Genomic DNA, 16,001 nt, shown 5'->3' with positions numbered 1-16,001 from the left:
TAGAACCACACTGCTCGTCTAAAAATATGCATCTTATTTTAGCATATTAAACATGGTTAGAAAACTTCAAAGTTGATTTTCTCGAGAATATATGAGAGTTGCATCGAACTGCTGTGGGAGAGGTATATTTGAGTTCTGAACTTCACGTACCATAGATATAAAAAAAAATTACGAATGTCTGATCCCCCTGTGGTCTTCTTGTAAGTAGAGAAGTACTTAAATAAGACACAGGGTATCGTCATATCATCATAGCCGTTTTTTTTTTCTTATTGTAAGAATATCCCCCTGTTTGGTTATTGTCCAAGAGCTCAACAGAGAAGTGATGGACGTCACATGTGCTGCTAACGAAGAAGAATCGAATTCCTCTGTCTTTTCTCACATTTACACTGTTCGTCATCCTCATTGCGTATAAGTTTATGATGTCTGCATGACCTGGGAAGAAATGAAAGTGACAGAAATGGGAGGTCCAGACGTCCAAGCTTTTAGCAAATGTAGCAGTTTTGGTGCGAGTCGACTGCGGCATGAGCCATTTGTGCTAGTGTAGTTTACAAGTAGCGTTTGGCGCAGCGGAAATAATGCAGAACGTTAAACTAAGAGTCACGGGGTCGAGTACCCAACCGAAAACATTTTTATTTTCAATTTTTACGTTATTTACACTGCAAATAAAGCAAAATAATAGCCAATATATTGCGTTTATTAATACTTTCGTAAAAGACATGCAACGAAAAGTCGAAGGAAAATTTGGGATTACAAATAAATTTCCAAGAAAGGATTGTACTTACAGCGCCCACAAGGACTATGCGATTGTGTTTCCAAGAAGAGATATTTCATTGATGTGTCCGATCAGACAGGTAAGTGAAGAATTCTAATTCGTTGACGCCAATCGAAATACTCTCTTTAACGTCACACATAATAAAATATTTACGTTCGTATGTTTTCTTTCCAGGGTGCCAGTATCAACTGACTTATAACCGACCTCTGGACCATCGTGAGGTAAAAGCAGTTCTCGTGGAACGACAGGATATGAACAAAGTAACCCACTCGTATATGGAACAATGTGCTATAACCCTTTCTGGAAAATTATTGCCAACAGTCTACCTACGACTACAAGACAGTATTGGTTCATTTCGACCGTTGATTCAGAAAACGGTGATTGAATAAGCGGCAAAATAAAGAATTTGGTGATTACTTCAATTAAAATCTGGGAAAGCTGTAACAGCCTGATACAAAAGCTTGTTGACTGATAGAATGAAGCCTTACGTGCAGGAGAACAATTGACTCCTGGAGAGGACAAATAAATCTTCAATTTCTATACGACGAGATTTTTCAAGACAAAGAAGGATTGCCATCATGAAGGATTATAGTGATTCCTCCCCACCCCCTCCCCAAAGTGCACTCCACTAGCGCAACGCTGCGTTGTTTGTTATCATCGTCAGGTAAATTACTTAATAAAAAGCTTCAAATCTCCATTTATCTCATCGAGAGAGAAAAAGAATGTATATACAGAGAAGACTGCATCAAAATACATTCCATTGTACAAGTGATCCTCGCCAATATTTGGTGAAATTATGCGTCACGCGTGGTTTTCTACCATACTGTGTGATGGGAGAGATTATGAACATAAACCAAGCTTCTTTTTCTATACACAATTTTAAAACCATGTAATTGTAAAACTACGGAGTTTATAACATGTGAAAGAGGCCGAGAAAATTACTGTTCCTCTGTATTTACGATTAATATCAACCCAGCTCATGTATATCCTCAAATGTGAAATAAGAGAAGTATCTAATTTATATACTAAGTTCTCCTGTACGTCTTGAAAACGCTTGGTCGAAATTTATTTGCAATCCCAAATTTTCCCTTACTTTTCATGTCTTTTATGAAAATATTAATGAAAGCAAAATACTGAGTATTTTTCGGTTTATCTGCAGTTAAGCAAGGGAAAAACTGGAAATAAAAAAGAAAAAAGTTTCCTTATAGGGACTTGACACCGCAACCCTCGGGTTACTGTTCCGTAGTCATTCCGCTGCAGCAGTCGCTATCTGGAAACTACGCTAACATAAATGGTTCATCCTTCGTCCGGGCCCCACCAAAAATGCAACTTTTTTTTAAAGGCTTATCCATTTGGCGCTTCCACTTCAGTAACTTTCATTTCTGGCCAAGCCCTGCATATACCATAAATCAGAACGAAATCGGTGATGACGAGTAGGCGCGGTCCCTTTGTCAGTGTAGGACAGCGATGTAGTTAATATTAGATGTCATTTAATTACTCTTATATTCATGTTTTCCGACGACTTCATCAAACAAAGCAGCAAAGTAATTCGGCGTAATGTTCTAGACCGATATACCACCTCCAGTCAAACTACATTGAGGCAAACTAGAGTGATTCGCCTGGAGCCTTTCACTCACTACACTGTATAACGGTTATAAGTGCAGATATTTCTATGGATGACTGAGGAAGATATACTGAACAACATTACATCAGAATTTACATTTGCAAACTAATAATGATAGCCATAACAAGTCGTATGTTTTTAGGTTGGTTAGTACCTCCAAATAAATGTGGCAAGAGCAGGCCATCAATGCTTATTTTCCCTTGGGCAGCATGTCAGGTGTTGAAGTGTGGACACGTGGACATAAAACGGCTAGTCTATACTGACAGGTATAGCTTAGTGTGCAAAAAACAGCAGGTAATAAAGTTTGTGACATGTTGTCGGAAGAGTTATCGACCAACACACTGATGTATGAGCATATCAAAATAGCACACATAAAGACATCTACACTTACACCCGTTACACCCTGTATCATACTGTAATTCAGGAACTTTTTCTGTGAACAGAAAATAAATTTCCTACATATCCTTCCAAAATATTTGAATATTTATGAGATAAATATTAACTAATTTGGGCCGGCCGAAGTGGCCGCACGGTTCTGGCGCTGCAGTCTGGAACCGCGAGACCTCTACGGTCGCAGGTTCGAATCCTGCCTCGGGCATGGATGTGTGTGATGTCCTTAGGTTAGTTAGGTTTAAGTAGTTCTAAGTTCTAGGGGACTGATAACCACAGCAGTTGAGTCCCATAGTGCTCAGAGCCATTTGAACCATAATTAATTTGGTACCGTGGACCTGGTGCCGCTTTAGACATTATTTATTACGTTTGCATACATATTACAAAATATTTCGTTTTGTCATCTGGTTTACAATTTTATTGTGGTTTTCAAATATCAGGCTTAGAACCTAAGCAGAATGACAATGTAATGGCTGAAGTAAAATATTTATCGTCTATATGTACAACGAAACTGGATGACATTTTGGAAAAGAAAAGGGAATGTTACAAATTTAAATACATTCTTTTGTGTTCAGTTAGTGTCGATCACCCGTTTTTTAATTCAAGCTGGGACCATTTCAGGCATTTTCCTGAACCACTAAAGAGAGATTCCCTGACCCCTAATGATGAGCAAACACATAATGCAGCGTTGCATTTTACAGATACAAAATGAACCTGTCTGTTGCCATGTTAGTATTGGAAGAGCTGTCGCTATTACAAATCAAACTGCGAAAAGCTCTTAGTGCTGTTTAAGGACAGCTATAGGTGGTATGTTCAGATATCGAACGGACAAAGTTGGTGCCATAGATATTATGAAATAAGGAAGGGAGGGTATATGGCTCTGTGGGACATGTATTAGAGCCTCAATTTAGTGGAAACTGTCCTCAGATTCACAGCGAAGTCATCCTAGAAAATTGTCTTACGGGTAGTGTGGTCTCCCAACAGGATAGAACATAAGAGTTCATTTTTTATTTAAAAGGAAAACAAATGACTCACAAATGTGATGGAGAGGTGGCATATTGAGTAGGACACCGGTCTCGCCATGGTGAGGAGCGGAGTTCAAACATTTAACCAGCAGTCCGCAAGTTTTCCGAAATGGTACTCCATCTTTAAGTAGCATGGTGTGAGAAGCCATCGAGTATGATTTCAGGTCACCGCTGGCGGTAATTGGGGTAACTGTGACGGCACAATTGTACGTCAAGGACAATCTGCGTCGTCATGTGTTACTTTTCACGCGAAAGTATGCCGATACCATTTTCCAACAAGACAATGCTCGTTTAAATATGCACCAGTATATTGGAGAGAGTTTTCAATAAGACAATGCTCGTCCAAACATGAACTGTCAGCGTGATATTGAAATACTCATGTGACCAGCAAGATCCCCAGATTTGTTCCCGATAGAACATATGTGGGACCAGTTCGGACTGTCCCATGGCAGTATCCAGGATACCAAAGACCAGTTACGGTTCAAATGGCTCTGAGCACTATGGGACTCAGCATCTTAGGTCATGAGTCCCCTAGAACTTAGAACTACTTAAACCTAACTAACCTAAGGACATCACACACATCCATGCCCGAGGCAGGATTCGAACCTGCGACCGTAGCAGTCCCGCGGTTCCGGACTGCAGCGCCTAGAACTGCACGGCCACCGCGGCCGGCTAAGACAAGTTACAACAGTTACTGTCCAGCTTGCCTCAGGAGAGGGTACAACGTTTTTATGACACCCTTCTCAACCCAGTCAGTGCACGTATCCAGGCCAGAGAGACTGAAACGTCATGCGGATAACTGAGCTCACTTTGTCAAGTTCTGTATACATTTTCTCGGTTTGGTTATCACTGAAATAGCGACACATACCCTCTAAATCTGCGAAGTTTCATGTCGTTTCCTCTTCTCCTTCAGAGTGCTTCAACTTTTTTGTCAAACAGAGTATATTCTATGGCGTTATGTCCTTAGGGCAACGGCCTTGCCGCAGTGGGTACACCGGTTCCCGTAAGATCACCGAAGTTAAGCGCTGTCGGCGTGGCCGGCACTTCGATGGGTCACCATCCAGGCCGCCATGTGGTGCTGCCATTTTTCGGGGTGCACTCAGCCTCGTGATGCCAATTGAGGAGCTACTCGACCGAATAGTAGCGGCTCCGGTCAAAGAAAACCATCATAATCACCGGGAGAGCGGTGTGCTGCCCACACGCCCCTCCTCTCCTATCCGCATCCTCAACTGAGGATGACACGGCAGTCGGATGGTCCCGATGGGTCACTTGTGGCCTGAAGACGGAGTGCTGCTCTGCTGCTGTTTTGTCCTTAAGCGATGTGACAACATAGTGTTAGCTTATAGTACGGAAAAAAGTCACATGTGCCATATATTTGTGACCGTGTGAAAAGTTCTCTTTTACGTATTATCATGCTGCGCACCGGATCGAGCTTGTAGTTGGGATGTATGGCTTGGAGACCCTTTGATAAACTGACAGGTATCTTAGCAATTATTCAGGCGCCCAGATTATATATAGATCCACTTAACATCGCTACCTTAGAAGTAAGTGGCTTTTGGATTATGGTGTCGGAGCAGTTCGCGTCACATATGAAAATGTTAGGGAACTATTCAGAGGAATAAGTCAGGCGAGACTTCAGTTTAACGTGAACTGCTTTGGCAAAACATTAGTTCGTGAAACTGGCATTCTAATCGACGAACGCCGTTGTTCGAAGAAAAGTGAAAATAGTTCCAAACAAACGTACCTATTATCTCGCAAGCTGAATGAGGCAGAGGAAGTTCGCACGCTGTTCTGTTAAGCAGGTGAGTGTCCTGGAAGACTTCTACCCAAGGATGCCGCAGCGGCGGCAGCAGCAGCAGCAGTCGGATCCGGCCGCGGGGCGGGACTTATCCGCTTATAAAATGCGGAACACTGAGCGGAAGGCTGGTGTTGCGAGTTTAGCGTGGCCGGCAGAAATAACCGGCTCCGCTTCTGGTGGCCCGCCCCCGCTCGGTCACACCTCCCGCCGGCTTCACCGTTTCATTAAGAAATACGGATCCTCAGATGGCGAGAGGTGGCTACACGTAATTCACCCAGGAACATTATCGAACATGATCGTTTTGGTGGTCCAGGTGTTGTGGTGTTCGGTTGCACAATGTTGCACTCGTGTACTGATCTCCAAATCTTTGAACACGGTACACTCACCTCTCGGCGTATTCTGTCACTGTACTCCTTCTCCATATGCGTCTTTTCAGGAGTCTATCAAGCCCAGACTTCAGTTTCATGAATGACAATGCGCTACCGCATCGAAAAGCACCAGTTGGAGGAGCTCTTGGAAGGAAAAGACATTCGGCAAATTAACTGGCCTGCCCGTTTCCCCGACTTAAATCCTATCAAGCACGGTTGGGAGACGTATTCCAGCACGTCCGCATGCACCAATAATCGTCTAGCAATTGTCAACCGCATTGGTGGGGACTCGAACGCCCTATCACAAGAACTCCTTACCGGCCTTGTAGCCAGCATTGGTGTACGCTGTAAAGCATGCATTGCTGTCCGTGGTGACCGCACACCCTTTTTAAGAACTATGTCCCGCCTTCTGTGAAGTCCAGGGGAACATCACAAGTCGCAGTGACTTCAGTTTAATTATTGTCTTTGAATAAAAGTGTCATTTTGTTATTCTCATTCCGTATTTCTTTCAGTTACTACTTGTACTGTTCCATTGCAGTTCTTCTTTTGTATAGTGGAAGCTTCATCGAGCTATATTACTTCACAGTTGCAGATCATTCAAAAACAACATTTTTCCTTAAGTTTGGCACCCCACTCTAGTTACATCAAGGTTCATCTTATGTTGTTGTCTTTGTCCGTTACACTGTTCCAGCTATACCTGTGTGCAACACTCAGACTTTCCCTATTTATGAAATGATAATTAAATGGACACCCTAGCTGCAAACAGGCGTTGATGTACTTTCATTGGTGACATGTTGAAAATGTGTGCCCCGACCTGGACTCGAACCCGGGATCTCCTGCTTACATGGCAGGCGCTCTATCCATCTGAGCCACCGAGGGCACAGAGGGTAGTGCACCTGCAGATACTTTTTCCTTGCACGCTAACCGTGAGACCCACATTCCCAACATGTCCACACCACTACATTCGTAGTGCGCCTAATAGATGTTTGCCCATCATACTCATTACTTGTGGCAGATTAATCTACCAAGCCCCGTACGAGTTCGGGCATAACTTGTGCTTTCGCACACAAGAAAGTTAATGGCCGGGAAGCCATATTTTAACTATATATGACGGTAACAGATACTGCCAGATACTACGGGAACAGATACTACCTTTCCCTATTTAGTCCGTGCTGTCCGTGCACCTTCGAAAGAGGCAAGTCCATAATGTATTAAGAAGACATCAAAGCAGTATTTAATCTGTCATTGTATAGCAGTAAAAATTCTTAACTACTCCTTATTCCTTCTTTCCCTCCTTTTTCCTCTCCTTATGGTTTCGGAAGTGTAATTATTCTCATCCATCGAGTTTTTAACGGAATATTATCTACATGTCTATTCACCAGTGATACTCGATATATTCTATTCTTGGCGTACGCTGTTTCTGGCGGATGAAGAAGCGACGTATAAAATTAATCTTTGAATAACAAAGATTAATTATAAATCATTCCATGATGCAATGAAGATTAACGATGATGAATGTCCATCGATAGTGTTAAATGCGGGAATGGTACATTCGGTCGAATCGAATCAGTATAATGGAGTCTGTTGGAGAAAATCGTAGTGGGCAGTTAACTCTCGTATCAGTGTAGACTGGAGTAATAATGATTCCCTTTATATTGTACGAGTGATCCTTGGAAATGCGCAAAAATGTTGTACTCTGGTTTCCTGCTAATCTAACTGTAAAAAATGACCGAGTTCGTTACTCGTATCAGCGATTCACAGTTAGAAACCTTGAACATGTCCAGTCATTAATAACAATAGAAAAAAATTAATTGTAACTTTAAACGCAATATCAGCAGCAACACTAGGGAGAAGTAATGCGATGCAACTAGGCATGTACTGTCATACCGAGAGGGAAGCAGGTGGGTAGCGTTATAGCTTCCTTACTTTTTATCAACTACATATACAAAGACTTACGATCCATAATGACGCTAGCTAAAGTAATCTATGCATACATATTCTAAAGGCTAATGCCTTGTGGATGCAACCACTCTCTTCTGTCATTGGTTTTCCGTTTAAGTAATTGTCATATCCTATCCTCTTCTCGGTGTCTTTCAGATACTCCTCTTCCTCTTACTTTCGTTCTCAGCACGAATAGTAATGATGAAGGTGTTACGTATGGTGACGTTTTCAGTAAATTTTGTTTCTCTCTTTTCAGTTTCCTTTAATAACTTTAACGCTTTGTTGACTTTACTCAAGACTACCAGGTTGGTTTTTCTTTCTATCCATCTCGTTCCTGTCATTTGCCACCATATCCACAATTTAACAGCTTCAAATTGATTCTTTTCAGTTTCCCCAGAGTCCAGCTTTCACTTCCATAGAGCAGCGTACTCTACAAAACAGATTTTGTAAAAGGTTGTCGGTCACTGTGGCCGAGCGGTCCTAGGCGCTTCAGTCCGGAACCGCGCTGCTGCTACGTCGCAGGTTCGAATCCTGCCTTTGGCATGGATGTGTGTGATGTCCTTTGGCTACTTAGTAGTTCTAAGTCTAGGGGACTGATGACCTCAGATGTTAAGTCCCATAGCGCTTAGAGCCATTTGAACCTTTTTTGTAAAGGATTATCTGATATCTCCATTAATATTTTTCTAGTTAAAATTTTTTTCTTCGTCATAAATGCGTGTTCTGTCAATGCAGCGCTTCTCTTCACTTCCATTAAACATTCACTGCCCTCTGTAATTACATCTCCGAAATAACAAAATTTTTTCACGTGAATAATTCTGACATCATCCGTTTTTATATTGGTTTTAATTTCACCCATATTTTCCTTGCTACCATTACTTTTATTTCCCCTCTGTTCACCTTTAATTTCTATGTCTGATAGGTCTTTGAACGCCCTACTCATTTCTTTTTCGGAGTCGGCAAGTATCATATGTCAACAGCAAATTTAATACAATGTATCGTTTCACCAGTGGCTTTTATTCCCTTTGTCTTCCCTTCATGATCTGAATAGCTTCCTCAAGTAAATATTTCTTTATCTTCTTGTTTCCTGGTATTGGTTGGTTGGTTGGTTTGGGGGAAGAGACCAAACAGCGAGGTCATCGGTCTCATCGGGTTAGGGAAGGACGGAGAAGGAAGTCGGCCGTGCCCTTTCAAAGGAATCATCCCGGCATTTGCCTGGAGTGATTTAGGGAAATCACGGAAAACCTAAATCAGGATGGCCGGACGCAGGATTGAACCGTCGTCCTCACGAATGCGAGTCCAGTGTGCTAGCCACTGCGCCACCTCGCTCGGTTTCCTGGTATTAGTTCACCAATAGTGTATTGTTCGATTATTTATTTAGTTTCTATGGAGTCTGCATTGAAGTTTGCCTGTTATCAGACGGTCTTTCTGACGCCAAAACGTTAACTTAACCTAAGACAACAATGAATGTAGAGGCCGTTTTTTACTTGCGAATCATATATTTTTTGTTTTATGTGTTTATGTCTGTTGTTTCGTGCAGAGGCAAACATGGGTATCCAGCCAGGAATTTGTACAGACGAGAGTGGGAAATTGCCTGGAAAGCACACTGAGGCTGCGCCGTGTGTGAGGCCATAAGGATGGAGAAAACCGATCGGTTAAAACCGACATCGGTATTTTAGTTCTGAATAACCAGTATCTTTCGTGTTTGTTTGGTTTCGGTTATAACAGTTTTTTTTATTTTTTACTAGTGACCAGGCAGAATGACCGATATATTTGCGTACAAATTTTATTTTCCTTTCTAAATTAAACGTTTTTAAAAACGAGTAATATTTTTCCGTAAAATTTAAATTGCTTTGAAATATTCGGTTATTATAAAATATGAGGAAAACTATTAGTGCTATTTTAATAACAATGCTGACAGCTAGAAATGACCAACGAACACTTGATATAAGAATCTCAGCAGCACTGTTTTATTGTTTTGCGCGTCTTTTACAGTTAATGGTTCAAATGGCTCTGAGCACTATGGGACTTAATTTGTAAGGTCATCAGTCCCCTAGAACTTAGAACTACTTAAACCTAACTAACCTAAGGACATCACATACATCCATGCTCCAGGCAGGATTCGAACCTGCGACCGTAGCGGTCGCGCGCTTCCAGACTGTAGCGCCTAGAACCGCTCGGCCACCACGGCCGGCTATACTTAACAGTAACAGATATCCTAGAGGACGTTAATACTGAAATTAAAAAAAAAACATAATAAAGGAAATAATATCAACTGTCACATTTGCAAGGCAGACTAATGTATTTGTGGAGAAGCTGAGGGTGTAGCAGGAATGGGGACGCACAGCAGAGCGACCTGATCTGCTGCCTGCGGCGACATAATTTACCTTTATCTATTTGTAGCTTTCCAGGCTCTTTTTTCACGCTTTTGTCGTAACTATTCGTTTTTCTAGCTAACTCGCTTTTTATTGTATGAAAATAAATCTTAAGAAAGAAATTGCTGAAATTTTTCCACGAATTGAGACGAAAATTTTTCTTCGACCTTCTGGAGTCGAGCTAACGTTTGTTTTTAAAAATATAGTGGATGCAATTAACATTTTACAGTTTTGCGCTTGATGGAGATGGAGATTCATATTCAATCTTATATTATTTTAAGTGGTCCACGAGCCGAGATATCGTGGATTATGCAAGCACGGGCCGTTTAGAATCAGTTTTCAGAGAGAGCGAGCGCCGTTTCCTCCCACACAGCCGCCCGCTAGTGCACTCCGTGCGGGCACGCTTCACTTCGTTACTCAGTTACCAGTGGCTGCTCGTGAGTATACATTCTGGGTATTCTCAGATTTTTAGGTTCAGATAAATCTGAGACTGTGAAGTTAACAGCATCTGCTGTATAACAGCTATGCTTATCAACAAGTTTATAAATCTACAGCCACTGCAAATAATAATAACAGTAATAATAATAATAAGAAGAAGAATAAGGTGCATAACTTATCCGACAAAAGGAAGAATTGTTTCTGTGGAATTTTGTTGTTTTGTATAAATGAAGTATTGTTTAGGGAAATAGCGAAATAATGTGTAATTTTCGCAACTCTCCATTTCTCCTTTTTTTTTGTAAGTGGGAGTTGTCGGGATTTTTTCCATTTTTTCAGACAAATGTACAAGTTCCCTAACACATGTATTAGTTCACGAATTTACTTCCGGGCTGAAAATCAGATATTCTTACGCTGCACCTACACAACAACTTGGGCTAACTGTACACTTCCTTGTTAAATGTTTTCTTGTTGTCATGCTTACTTGATTTCGTCATTCTCTCAGTCCAAGGGGTCTGTTCTCAGAGACCCTATTTCCTTTGCGTTTAACTTTTCCTGGTAACTTACATTTCTGTTCCCACAAGGAGATTTTCACTCTGCAGTGGAATGTGCGCTAATATGAAACTTGCTTTCAGACTGAATCTGTGTGCCAGACCGAGACTAGAAGTCGGGACCTTTGCCTTTCGTGGGTAAGTGCTCTGCCGACTGAGCTACCCAGACACGACTCACGACCCGCTTTACTTTTCTGTTGGCATTTAAAATAGATTCAATGTAGTTCATGTTAGCACTGCACACGAAATCCGGTTCCCGCACAGTAAATAACCAACTCGAAACACAAAGTGCCGTTTGTGGAAATGATTAAACTCAAGTAGTAATGTGTACCAACATCCTCACTTGACTAGAATACACATGAGGTGCTGAGACCCAGAAGGGTCTAAAGCACTCAGCCAGCGATCCCACATTTAAGTGCATGTCAGAGAAACCAATGATATAGCTTTTCGAGAATTTTCATAGTGGGCCTATAACACAGATAAACCTGACTCACAATAAGATCAACAGATTTCAGAAGCATGGATAAATTCTACAATCTCACAATCAATGGTGATGTGCTTTAGGCGCTTATGGTTCTCAGCGCCTCGAATGGGTTATTGCACGATAAAATGCGTAACTTAATATACTATGGCTCATTCAGAAACCCACAAAATAGGTTTACTGTCAGTACAGCTTCACATATATTGACGTCCAGTCTAACTTTACTATAGTATATAGTGAGAGAATTAGCATATCTGAGAAGTGTGCTACCATCTAGCAGGATTTATGCCCAATGCCCAGCGAACAGCGATAAAAGTCTGCTGCAGTATGCTATCACCTGGTGGCACTGACGTAGATTTGTAGTTGAGTGGCAAGGGCTAGCTGTGGACATCCTGAACCGTGCACGTTGTTTATCAGATCCGTATGCATTTGGCCCGTAAGGCAATTACGTCATGCGAGCTGCGCATGCGCAAAAGCTCCTTAAAATGTGCACAACAGAAGGTGTGCTCGCGATCCTGGTGTCAAGTTTCACAGAGTCTAGAGGAGAAGTAGCGTGGTAGATTCCCTCATGTAGAGGATAATATAGTCTTGTGAAATCGGATAAATATTTTTGATAGAAAATCTGTATACTTCCCTGACAAGATAGGATAACGAGATAAAAGTCAAGTAGAGGAAAACTTTTCCTGCCATGTATCACTGTTACTGAAGAAAAATTTTGTGTGTCCACAAATTTAGTGATCTTGCTTTCAAAAACTCATATTACAGAATTTATATATTTATTGAAGGATTCTCTGAAGATAGAATCGGGTCACAACATCATGTTATTCGTAGAGCCCAGTTGAAATATTGGGAAATTTGTGCTGATATCCATGATTCGCGTGTGTGTCAGGTAACTTGCATAATTTATGTATGGGTTCTTCAGCCATGCTATAGAGCAACGGTCGTCATATTGCAGACCGGCACTCGGCACGCGTTCTCAGACTATTTTATACCAACACGCATCTAGCATCTAACAGCTTAATCCAAAAACGGCAACCAACGCTAAAACGAAAATATTAACAGAGACAATAATACTTTAAGACATGCTTAATTTTAATTGACATTGGCGAATCCGGCCCTGAGGTAAGTGAAGTTGGTCGCTTACCTTAGGAACAGAGGGATAAGTAGTGTGGCACTGTGAGTAGGATGTGAGAGAGGGAATATTTTATTGTTTGTGTTTACATACAGGCAACTCTTGGACGTGCGGAACTCGTACATATCAGCTGCTATGGTATAAACTTTGAGACGGAAGTAACATAGATTCATGAATTTGCCTCACAGAGATGGCCATCCTGAAGTCCGGTACTAATTTGTAGCAAGGAGTACGAAATCAAATTAAGGCTGTTATAATACGACAAAATGAGTAGAAGAAAAAAGGCTTTCGAAACATTTAGTAGAAATTCGTGGTCATGTCTCATGATGCATTTAAATATAAGTGCAATTACTTTTATTAATCAGTTAATAATCTGCTCACACAGACAACACAGCGCCACCTCATCAGGCAGTGTCACAACTTTGGGTCGCTGAGTGTGGCCGCAGTCTGAAACGGTAAACAGTCGAGCGCTAACTGCTCCAACTGGTGCCTATTTTTAATGACCAATACTTGGGGGCCGTTGGCCAACCTACTGTATCCTTACTATATCTAGTGGGAGCCTATAACATACTAATTTATGTAGGTTATCAATAAATAATGACATCGGTACATATGCGGCTGGACGTGCCTTTCCATAATGTCAGTATTGGCCCTTGAGAAAAAAAGTTTGACGACCACTACTCTAGAGTTTGACTCTGTACTAGAAACCTGATGAAATAATGTTCCATTGATGCAGGTAGATTAATCTGATGGAGGAAATGAAGTCGTTTCCGTCTGAACACGTAAATTAATAGAAGTATGAAGAAACTTTGCTGGGTAAACTACGACTATTCCTTTCTATTGGCAGGAACAGATAGTGATAAAGAAAACAAGTGTTTTAGCAAAGACTGTAGTTCACTCACAAAAACTAATTCCGATCTCATAGTAATGCTCACTAACAGGCAAAATCAGTTGCGATTAGTAACACCTGACTGCCGCGCTTAAAGCGTGAAAACATAGGCAAGTAAAATTAATGACGCAGATGAACTAATTCAAATACACATGAGTGCGGCAAGAGGGCACTGCGTAGGCACAAAGGAAATAAAGAGTACGCTTCGAGAGGGAGAACCTTCAACACGGTCGGCTCGTTCCTCGGTGCAACAACTAGGGACAGCAATAAATCTCCGCGCCCGCGTCTCATTTTTGTTAATTACGTTTCAGCTTAGCGCTGTTCGGCAATCGGCAGCGAAAAGTTGACGTACAAGTGTTAACAATACGTAGTCAAACAAAAGAGAACCGCCCGATATCGTTAACGGATCCAATACAATAAATGATCTGCAGCTGCAAGAAATGATTTTTGCGGAAACTATAGTCCGATTGAAATTAGTTGGCACTTGGCAGACAGCAGGCTGGGCTGCTCCTACCAACAGTACACCGACGGAAGCCTATCGCATTATCGCTTCCTACTTGGGATGGGCCATCAAAAGATATATGTCAAATTTCGATATAATCGAATATCGCTGTACTAAACGTCGAGATCGATGAGTTCATCGAAAGAAAAATAACGATATTTCTGTAAATCGGTGCCAAAACCATTAGCATTAAAATTCAGATTATAGCTTATGACTGCATGTGGTATTTGAAAGTGTGAGAAGTGTTTTTTTTTAAAAGAATGAATATAAAAAAAAGGAAAAAAAATTTAATTGTACATTTTACATATAAACGAAGAAATCTGAGGAAAATATTTATAAAGTTGTACTACAGCAAATGAAAAAATAGACATAAAAAATCACTCAAAAACAGGTAATGTAAATGGAAAAATTATCAGATCCATAACTTATTTTCTAAAGACCTTAAAAAACAAATTTTTTTCCCATATCATGCTTTTAACTTACTTCTTTTAGCAAAAATAACATCATGAGCTTTTTAAACTATTTTTCTCTCGGAAGAGAAGCTCCTGCAGATTGTGAATGGGTCATCTCGTAACCGTCCACAGGGTGCTGATAATTCAGGAGAAGTGTCTTCAATATCTAGAGTTCTTCTCTTTTTCTAGCTTCACTATTTTAAATATTGAAAGGAGGTTACAAAAATACACAAGTGACAACAGTCCAAATTTCTCTAAGAACTTCATCGTAAAAAATTGTTCTTATGTTGTAAATATTTCAAATATTGAAAGAAAGTGGAGTTAGATGATGATAATAATAATAATAATAATAATAATAATAGCGATAGTCCCTATTATATCACTACAAAATATCGATGTTAGCGATAAACATGCTGCGCAAATATCTATTAAAAACATCACGTAACTTATTCTGATATATCGATATTTCCATGTGTCGCTGTCCGATACCCTACCCCTAGTTACCACGATGTCGTCACTTCAGCTACACAAGGAACTGTGCGTGACAGTTCTCTAGTAGGAAGCATTTCCGAACTCACGAGTTTCGTCTGCTCCAAACAAAAAATTTAACTTGGGCTCCAATCACAATTAAGAATTTTTTTTTTGACATGTTTAGATAAGCTACAGTGGTTTACACCACAGGCAGATATCACAAATCTGACGTGATTTTGTACGCTCTAGGAACTTTAAACTTCATACTTGTTAATATGCAAGTCAAATGCTGACAAAATTACAAAAAAGAAAAATGTCGTTTGCGAAGTTTCCACGTAGAAACTCAGTACGGTACTCAACTCTGGAAAGATGTATTGAAGCGCGAGTTATTTTGGCAATCACTTAAAAAAGTTTTTCAATGAGCTCAGTAGTTTCCGAAATATGGCGCAGTAACTTTGAAACTGTTTCCCCGACGGGAAAATTTCGTCCATATAAAAAAAATTGTTACGTGCCTCCGACCTTAATCTACATTAAGAACACACTGTTAATATGCTTAGAGACACTATAGAGATGAATATCACACATGAGTTTCGGATTTTTTACGTGTGGATGATAGACTTTAAGGCCATTTTCTATCGTCATGGAGGGCGGAGTATTGCGACTGCCTGAAGGCAGTACATTTCGCAACAACGTCGCAACTATGAACGTCAAACATCAGATTCCAAATAACTGAAATCCCATTTCAGTGGTTAATCTTATCGTATCGTCTTAGGACGGCAACGTTGGACACATAGCTAG

The 16,001-nt window shown here is 40.7% G+C and overlaps 1 protein-coding gene and 1 non-coding gene across 2 annotated transcripts in view; both read right to left on the bottom strand.

Moving 5' to 3' along the window:
- Nucleotides 1–16,001, bottom strand: part of LOC124556274 (innexin shaking-B) — a 408,771-nt gene that overhangs the window by 205,915 nt on the left and 186,855 nt on the right. The gene's annotated exons all lie outside the window — the stretch shown is intronic.
- Nucleotides 6,783–6,857, bottom strand: Trnat-ugu. Its single transcript has one exon. It is a non-coding gene; the product is annotated as a tRNA-Thr (tRNA).

This window comes from Schistocerca americana, chromosome X (assembly GCF_021461395.2).
Source record: "Schistocerca americana isolate TAMUIC-IGC-003095 chromosome X, iqSchAmer2.1, whole genome shotgun sequence".
NCBI classification, from domain to species: domain Eukaryota; kingdom Metazoa; phylum Arthropoda; class Insecta; order Orthoptera; family Acrididae; genus Schistocerca; species Schistocerca americana.
This window is presented reverse-complemented; position numbering and strand designations above follow the sequence as displayed.